This window comes from Hibiscus syriacus, unplaced genomic scaffold (genome assembly GCF_006381635.1).
Source record: "Hibiscus syriacus cultivar Baekdansim isolate YM2019G1 unplaced genomic scaffold, ASM638163v2 tig00116971_pilon, whole genome shotgun sequence".
In the NCBI taxonomy this organism is placed as follows: Eukaryota; Viridiplantae; Streptophyta; class Magnoliopsida; order Malvales; family Malvaceae; genus Hibiscus; species Hibiscus syriacus.
Window position 1 is genome coordinate 162,370 of NW_024063495.1, and position 10,118 is coordinate 172,487.

A 10,118-nucleotide genomic window follows, 5' to 3' on the forward strand; every position below is an offset into this window, starting at 1 on the left:
CCCTTGACTATTAAAAGTTACAAAATGGTTATCCAAATATTTATATATTTCAAACTCATGTTTCTGTTAAAAAATGACGATCATATGTGCTGGACATTAACCTACTGATTGAGATATGATAAAATTATATTTTAATGTTGTATACTGACACTGTTATTGCTTTCAATCACTGATTCGACGACATATTATAAACAGAGAGTCGATACATAAAATACAACTCAAATGGTTCTAGGATAAGATTTTATCAAATATTTGTCAACATGTTAATGCCCAGCTCAGACAATCGACAATTTTTGACGAAAAAAGATGAGTTTGGAATATGTGAAAAGTCAGATGACCATTTTGTAACTTTTAATAGTCAGAGGAATGAACAAAGCATCGCCCTATGTTGAGGGATCATTTTGTAACTTTTAATAGTAAAAAACTCGTAGGAATTTGTATCGAGACGTTATTTGCCCAGCGAAAAAACAAATGTACTCCTCAGTGTATCTGTCTCGAAAAATATAAGTGTTTATCTTCTGGCATAAGATAGAACACTAATTTGTAAAGTCGCCACCAATCATTTATCAAGGTGTGATTGGTCACCAAATGTTATGTTATTTTAATAAAATTCCTAAGAATATTATTAAAATAACACAAAAAAAGGGTATGCTTACAGAAAATGAGTCCGGGAGTCGGTTACGTGTGGGGAAGGATTAACACCCCCACAACACCCAAAATTAGTACCTTTGTTTACTAATTAATTTATCTTTACAATAAATTAACAAATTTGTATTTAATTTTAATTTATGATCCCATAAAAAGCATTTGGAATATTATTTTATACCAATAATCATTTAAAAATATATTCCTAATAAGTTAAGGAAACATTTTTATGACTTATTGTATAAAATAAAATAACTATACTACAAATAATAATTTTAATGATTAAAATATGAAAATATCAAAATACTAGGTTACTACTACAAATATTACATATTTTAGATACTAAAAGTATAAAAAACAATAATAATATTAAAAATTAAAGATATTAAAGTTTGGTGTTTAAATTGCAAAATAACAAAAATAATGGGCCTAATTTGAAATATTACAAAAGTTAGGTACTATTAATGTAAATAATACTATAATAATAATTAGGGATTAAAATATAAATAACTAAAATAATAGGGACTAAACATGCAATTTTACCCTAAATATATATAAAATTAAGCAGGGACTAAAATAAAAATAAATAAAATGCGATAACCAAATTGAAATATGCAAAAACCTGATTTCGTGACCAAAATTAAAGGTTTACAAATTGCATGGATTGTGAGAGAGATTTACCCATCTTCGAATTACATAAAAGCCCCTCCCCCAAAATAATGGTGTATGTGAGAGGGTATAAATAGGCCAAAATCGGCCCAAGGAGGCTTAAACCTCCCATTTCTCTCAAATTCCCATCGGAGGGAGTTCGCAACCTGCCGGCCACCATATACCGACGTTTTTCGCCGACGCCGTCCAACACCCACGGTGGCTGGAATTTACAAAATTACCCAAATCGACCATCTGTTTACCCTAAACCCATATCTAAACCCATTTTCCCTAAAAACGAATCAATCGGGCTAGATCTAATGTTCTTTCCCTCTTTTTCCTTTTAGTTGTCTGTTCGACTGCTGTGTATAATGTTTTCTTTCTCTGTTTTTTTCTTACTTTCGTTTCTGTTTGGTGTTTCTGTATCTCGCTATTTTCTCATTTTCTTTGCAGGTAATAGGGGCTTTTATAGCCCTTGGAGTTCAGCCACAATGATGAACCCTATCGATGAGTCACCAGACCTACGATGGTGACTCACCATAGGTTGATGAGGTGTGCGGCTGTTATGCTCATTCTGGAGTCTTCCATCAAGGCGGTGGTGGCGTGACAGCGGGTGGTTGGACCATCTGGAGGCGACGACCGAAATAGGCCCTAGGGTTTAATGAAACCCTAGGGTTTATGGAATCATCTAGATTATTTGTGGCCGTTGGATCTCTCCAGATCCAACAGTGATAGTTGTTGGCAACTGCTAGAGAAGATGATGAAACCTTAACTGATTTGGGCCTTCTCGATCCTTCTTTGATTCTAGGCCTGGCATGGATTTTGGGCCTGACTCTGGTTGTGGATCTGCTAGACCTGCTCGGGTCTGGACCTCCTTGTTGTAATTGGGCCTTCGGGTCTTGTAACTAATAATAATAATATGATAATAATAGTAATAATATAATATAGTAATAATATATGCAAACTCGGATGAAAATGACTGTCGACATCGCTCATCTTTGCTCTTTTTTATGTTAACAAGAATAGAGCAAAGATAAAAATACAATAAATTTTTGTCCAGTTGACTTTATTCTTTGATGGGAAATCCGTTCCACTACTCTTCCGTGGAGATCGAACTTTTGATATGTTCCTGCTTCACTACTCTTCCGTGAAGGTTGAGATTGCATTACTTCACTACTCTTCCGTGAAGTCTGGAATTAAAGATTGACTTCTTTTTACTATGAAGTCAATAAAGTGTGTAAACATCCTGCCCAAAGGCCTGACGGATGGTCCTAAGGACATATCATCTTGCTCAAAAGATTGACAAATGACCCTAAGGATTTAAACATCATGCTCGAAAGACTAACATATGACTCGAAGGATTTACAAATTTGTGGTAAATAATTTACTGGGTAAGAAACTTCTTACTTTTCAAAAATTTCATTTTCTTGAACATTGAATGAGAAACTTTGAAACTTGTTTTCTCAATCTTATACAAAAATCATATGTAAACATCCTACCCAAAGGTTTGACGGATGGCCCTAAGGACTTATCATCTTGTTCGAAAGACTAACAGATGACCCAAAGGATTTAAGCATCATGCTCGAAAGACTGACAGATGACCCGAAGGATTTACAAATTTGTGGGAAATAATTTACTGGGTAAGAAAACTTCTTACTTTTTAATAATTTCATTTTTGGAAAAGATTGAATGAGAAACGTTGAAAATTTCTTTCTCATTTTTTGAAACAACTTGTTGGTTGGGTAACTGATCGCTTGTAAATTATTTGCTAAGCTAATCAAATCTGTGCAAGTGTACACAATCGATGCAAGTAATAAATGGTAAGTGAGTTATCGTCTCCTCATGGATTGGTCTAGAAATTTGTCTTCACCACAACTAGAACTAGTTATCATAAACTAATTCCTACTATCTTGTCAAACTAAAAAAAAACTAATATTAATAACACAAGGAAATATTATAATGTATGATTGCAAAAAGGTTTGATCGAGACAAAATAAATATGCAAACTACTAAAATAAAACAAAACAAAGACAAATGTTGATTTAAATATAATTCAAACAACATCACATATTCAAACTTATCACTGAGCACTCATGCTAATATTTTGCATTGACAACAATTATTCTAAGTCTAGAATGAATTATTATGACTTACTTAAGTTGCCCGAAAGGAATACTAAGTATTCTTAGACGGTTGCAATGGCAATACTACTCAGCGTTAACTACAACCCTTGGTTTGTCAGACTGTTGTTGTAGCAATACCTCTCAGCGTGAACTATAGGCGTTGTCTATCCTACTCTAGCATCTATCCCTTTTAGTCGATTGAAACCCTCTCCTTATCTCTAAGGTAGACTAGTTAGAACATCATCATCCCGAATCCATTCCATTTTTCACATAGATCTATTTCAATTCTCTCGAATCTAAGAATCTCTATCTAGACAAAAGGTGATCTCTCGATGCTCTTACATTGCCAATTCATGTTTTACCAAAACCCCAGACGATCTCTCAATGCTCTTACAGTGTCAAGGTAAAAAATTCAAACAATGAACAAAAAGTCATGAGCAAAAGCATAATTCATCATTCATAAAGCAGATAATAATTGTCTAGGCAAAACAAAGATTAACACCAAGTAAGACAGTCATGGTACTATCAAAAAGTCATCCAAGATTCAACGTTTAATACAACCCCAAATATATAAAGACTTTAAGAATAAAAGAAGAACGACTCCCAAAATCGAGGGCTCTGTCGTGAATATTCTGATCAGCGCCGCGCCTGCCTTGGTGATCAGCCTCTCTCGAGACCTGATCACCACTCTACTACAGTCTGGTTATGGAGGACACCAAGGAAGGTCGGTGGGTAAATGGTGAGAAAGTGTTGTAGTTGCTCGCTCCCGCCTTCAGCAAAGCTCTTCTCTCTTATTCCTTGCCTCTTTTTTTAGCGGCTACGACTGAATATTTATAGGGAGGAATCTATTAAGGTTTTGCATGATTGGAGATTCCTTAAATAATCGTTGCTATCTTGTCCAGCCTAAAAAAGAAAGGCGGCTGGCGGCTGTCAAAATATTTAACACTTGCTTGCACGTGAAGGAGGTCATCCAGCTGGCATATGACATAGGCAGTTTCGTCATATCCACTTCAGACTCTTCAGATAAACCTTGCCTCGGCGAGATAAATCTTCTCCTCACGTTCTTCTCTGTTCCATTAGCCCTTGCAAATTACGTTTTCGCGACTCAAATGTTCTTCCTCTGTAGGTTTCCTGCACATTCACAATCCACACACACCCTTTCTCCTCAGCAGCATCAGTTAAACCAAATAAATCTTCATGAAGCAAAACTTATCCACCACAAGCAATTATAACCTTAATGCAACTAAATGCAATTAAAATGTTGTGCATACTTTTTTTAGACGAGCAATAACTTAAGTGAAAAGACCAGAAATTAAGTCTTTTTACGGAGTTATCACACCCCAAACTTAAGCTATTGCTTGTCCTCAAGCAATGAACAATAGCTAGAAGAAAATTAAAATTGTCATGGAAAAGCAGTGTTAAGAAAATCATATGGTTTGAGATTTCAGTCCTCAACAAAAAATAGTTGGCCTCAACATGTTTGACAGTCATATCAGTCAAGTTCCTTCCCTAGTCAGGATTCCTTACTATTGTGTGTGCGTGATTGTAATCAGTCTATGCGTAAAGGTAATTAGAAAACTTAAAGTAAGTGCTTGTGGTTTGTCAAGACATCAAATTATTTGTCAAGCTTAGTTTATACTCCTAGTTATTTATCAACTTGTTATTTTTTTCTTTTTTTCATTGGGGAGTCAGCTCATCAGACCTACCGTCCCACACTCTAGGTGAAAGGGAGCATACCTTCCACCCCAAGCTAGTCGGGCAGAGTCATCCTATGACTACTTTCATTCACTCATATGCCTCGGCAACTCTTAATTTCTTATGGAGTTTTTCTGTTTATGCCTTTGCATAGAGGAGTGTCCATTTTATTTTTCAAGTTTTAAATACTAGGGAGTTCCACCTTACCCTTAAAATATTTTTGAAGTCTCGGCAAGCAGAAATTTCTTTCTTAAAAATTTTACAGATTACCTTAAGCAGGGATAACCTACAATCGTGTTTATAAATTTCAAAGAATCAGGCCTAGGGTTGGTTCTCTTCCTTGGACAGTCTTAACAATAATTTTGTCCTAGGCAATCAAATTTTGCATTCATCATCGGGCATTCCTAATCTATTTCAAACAATAAACCTAACATGTTTATTTCATGACAACCAAAATTTTCAACCAAATATCATCAATTTGCTTTTTAACAAAGTATGGAAAAATATAGCACAATACCTCCCCCAAACTTGAGGGATGCATTGTCCTCAATGCATGAGAACTAAAACTACATGAATCTAAATGCAAATACGAAAAACAAAAAAAAACTAAAATGTAAACTTACTGTGGTGGGGTGGCTTGCTGGACGCCCTCGTTCATCGTCGTTTGGGAGGAGAGGGTATCTCTGATCCCGAGTCTACTATTGTTATCATCGAGGGTGATGGCTAAAGGATACAACCTGCCATTCGCTTGATGAGTTTCTTGATGTTCGAGGCTCGTGATGGAGTTGGGTGCTCGACAGTAGGAGTTGGTTGTGCAGGAACTGGAGCTGGACTTTGAGCTGCTTCATGGACTGGCGTTGCTTGACTGACAGAGGATTGTATGGGACCTTGCTAGGGTTGCTTCGGGGCTGGGGTGAAATCTTCATCGGAGAAGAAGTTGGGTGGGGTCTCTTGACTGCTCTCGGAGGTTGAGAAGGATGAGGAGCTGAGGAACTCTTCAGTGTCGCCATGGCATTCCTCTGGTACATGCGAGACATGGGTGGCTAGTGGTGGAACGTTTGTGGGTACGTCTGGGGGAACATTCGATGTCGAGGCGTGGAATGTGTTGTCGCCATCATTGTATTTGAGAATGATGATGGGGAATGGCAGTAGATTATCGGTTGTGATCGGGAGAAATTCCTTAAAAAAGGCGTTGAGTTACGTGTCCCTTTCCTTGACATACTCGAAGAAGATCTCCATGTGATCCTTTAGGCGCCCTATCTTCTCACACGTTTCTCACGTATACATGACCACTGCTGCCATTATGGCCGCGGTAACAGATTTTGCTCCCATCTCTAGACCTTCATGTGGGGTGTTGTCATTGAAATTCATCAGCTCGAGTACTTTCTTCTTGGTGATACCCTCCTTGGATTTAATGAAATCCTCAAAGGGCTCATCGGGTACCTTCTTTTTCCTGCATAGAGCAATTATCAAGTTAGGAAACAATAGATTACCACGGTTCCTTTTGGCGTACTCATGGATTTGTTCGAAGATGAGTTCTCCAACATCGATCTTCCTCCCGTATATTATCGAGTGTAAAAGCATTAATCTTTTCACGAGCACAGTTGTGTTGTGAGATGTTGGCATAAGCTTGCCCTTGAGAAAATGGTTCCATAGTTTTACGACGGGCTTAAGGGCTCGGCGATCAACTCTCTTCCTCGTTGGAGCATTCCCTTCGAACTTGGCCCATCCAAAGTAAAGATCTTCAAGAACTCCGCTGTATGTTTCCTGGTCTGCCTCAGCCATAAATTTCTTATGCTGTTCCTCCACTTTCCCCAACTTGAAGTATCTGTTGAGTGCTGAAGGGGAGAATCGAATGAGCTTCCCTTGGACATACACTGTGTGGTTGGATAGATCTTCGAGATGGGCATAGAACTCCCTGACCATCGCTGGTGCTACGGCTTTAGGGTGGCAATTAAAATTCTCCCAGTTATGCTTTTTGATCATGTCCATGACCTCCGGTCCAAATGGCTCTTCATCCTCTACTAGAAAGATGAACCCATCTTCCAAATACACTTGTCATTTTTGGAGGATTTTAAAGCGTCTTCGACTGTTTGGAAAGTTCGAAGCTCGATGTTGGGCTGGGTTTTTCTTTGATCTAGCCATGATAGTTTTTTGGTGCAGTGAAGTTAGCAGTGGCGATTGGGAAGCTTTTGTTGAAAGAAAATAAAGTTTTCTTGCTTGGTAGAGAGAAAGTGAGGCACGATGAAGAAGAATGAGTTGGGCGGTTTTTTTCTGGAAAGTAATGGGTGTTTTAGGGGTAAATTGGTCCTTATACGAGGGAAAAAGATTTGGAATTGAATGTGTGATATTTGATTTGACATAAAGTTGGGAAAAATATTTCTTTCCCTCTTTAAATCTTCTGCCTAAACCTCTTGCCCTAGGGTTTCCTTTCTTTTCATGCGTGAGCTATCTCCTCATGCTTCCATGTGTACTCTGCATGCCTACATTAAATAAAGAAAATAAAATAAAACAAAATAGATAATCAAAGAATAAAATAACTTAATTTATTTTTGTACAGAATTCAAATTTTTGTTGCCTAGACAACGGATTTTTGTTCAAGTAAGTAAGACAAAATCCTGGGCATCATGTACCATTGATGCTGGTTTGTCGCGCATGACTGGGGCTCCTTTGTACTCCTTTAGCCTCTACTCGTTCACCTTGAAGATGGAACCATCATCTTGGTTCTTGATTTCTATTGCCCCATTGTTATGAACTTGATGTACGATGAACGGTCCTGACCATCGTGATTTTAGCTTGCCTATGAATAACTTAAGACATGAATTGTAGAGCAGTACTTGTTGTCCAGAATAAAATTGCCTAGGCAATATTTTTCTGTCATGCCATCATTTTGTTTTCTCTTTATATAGCCGGGCATTTTCGTATACGTGTGCTCTGAATTCATCCATCTCGTTTAGTTCCAAGAGTTTTCTTTCTCCAGCAAGCTGAGCATCAATGTTTAACTTTTTGATGGCCTAATAAGCTTTATGTTCAAGTTCCATAGGTAGATGGCATTCTTTCCCATAGACCAGTTTGAGCAGGGACATTCCCAGCGGTGTCTTGAATTCCGTTCGATAAACCCATAATGCTTCATCTAGCTTTGGTGACCTGTCCTTACGACTTGGGTTGACCACCTTTTCAAAGATTTTTTTGATTTCTCAGTTAGACACTTCGACTTGTCCATTAGTCTGAGGGTGGTATGCCATAGCGATTTTATGTCGCACTCCATATCATTTCAATGCCTTGGCAATTAATTTGTTGTCAAAATGTGTGCCCTCATCACTCATGATGGCTCGTGGTGTTCCAAAATATGTGAATATATTTTTGTGCAAGAATTTCAGCACCGTCTTGGAATCATTCTTAGGTGTTACAATGGCTTCAACCCACTTGGATACATAATCCACTACTAAGAGGATTTATAAATCTCCAAAGGATATGGGGTTCCATGAACTCGATTCCCCATACGTCGAAAAGTTTATCCTCCAGAATATTTTACGATGGCATCTCATGTCGTTTTGATATGTTCCCTATTCTTTGGAATCTATCACATGACTTATACAATTCATGTGCATCCTTAAACAAGGTTGGCCAATAGAATCCGGACTGATGTACATTCGCCGCTGCTCTCATTCCACCAAAATGCCCTCCATACGGTTACGAGTGACATTGAAGTAGAATTTTCGTCTTCTCTTCTTTTGGAACGCATCTTCGGATTATTTGGTCTCCACATTGCTTGAATAGAAATGGTTCATCTCAGTAATAATGTTGCACATCATGTCGAAACTTCTTTTGGCCCTGGCTAGATAAATCAGGAGAGACAATACCACTAACAAGAAAGTTAACTATGTCAGCATACCACGACGCAGCCGTGATAAATAATATTTTCTCATTAGGGAAATCCTCTTGAATTTATATTATGTCAAGGCAATCAGATTTGTTATCTAGTCTAGACAAATGATCTGCTACTTGATTTTCCATACCTTTCTTCTCTTTGATATCTAAATCAAACTCTTGTAGTAATAATATCCATCGAATTAACCTAGGCTTTGTATATTTTTTATTGATAAAATATTTAATGGCAGAATGATCTTTATCCACAATTACCTTAGTGCCTATTAGATATGGCTTGAACTTATCGAATGCAAATACTACTGCTAAGAGTTCTTTTTTAGTGATGGTATAGTTTACTTGTGCATCATTAAGAGTACAACTCGCATAGTAGATAACATGAAAGATATTACTTCTTCGTTGCCCTAGTACTACTCCGACTACATAGTCACTAGCATCGCACATGAGCTCAAAAGGTTCGTTCTAATCCGGTGGGATAACGATTGATGCTGCCGAAAATTTCTTTTTCAAATCTGTAAAGGCATTCAAACAATCATTAGTAAATTCAAATGAATGATTTTGTTGAAGTAAAAGACACAAGGGTTTAGAGATTTGAGAAAAATCTTTTATGAACCGTCGGTAGAAGCCTACATGTCCAAGAAAGTTGCGTACACCTCTCACGTTAGTGGGAGGGGGAAGATTTGCAATTACTTCCACCTTGGCTTTATCGACTTCGATGCTTCAACATGAAATTTTGTGACCCAGCACTATTCCCTTGGTTACCATAAAATGTCATTTCTCCTAATTTAGTACTAGGTTGGCTTCTTCACATCGTTTCAGTACCTTGGATAAATTTATGAGACATCGGTTGAAATCGTCAATCGAGACAGAGAAGTCATCCATAAATATTTTCATACATTATTCTATCATATCTGAAAAGATTGCCATCATGCATATTTGGAAGGTAGTTGGAGCGTTATACAGCCCAAACGAAATTCGTCTAAATGTATAGGTACCATATGGCCATGTGAAAGTAGTTTTCTCTTGATCCTCCGGTGCTATGGCTATTTGATTATATCCGGAGTATCCATTGAGGAAGAAATAAAATGCTTTTCCCGTTAACCTATCAAGTATTTGGTT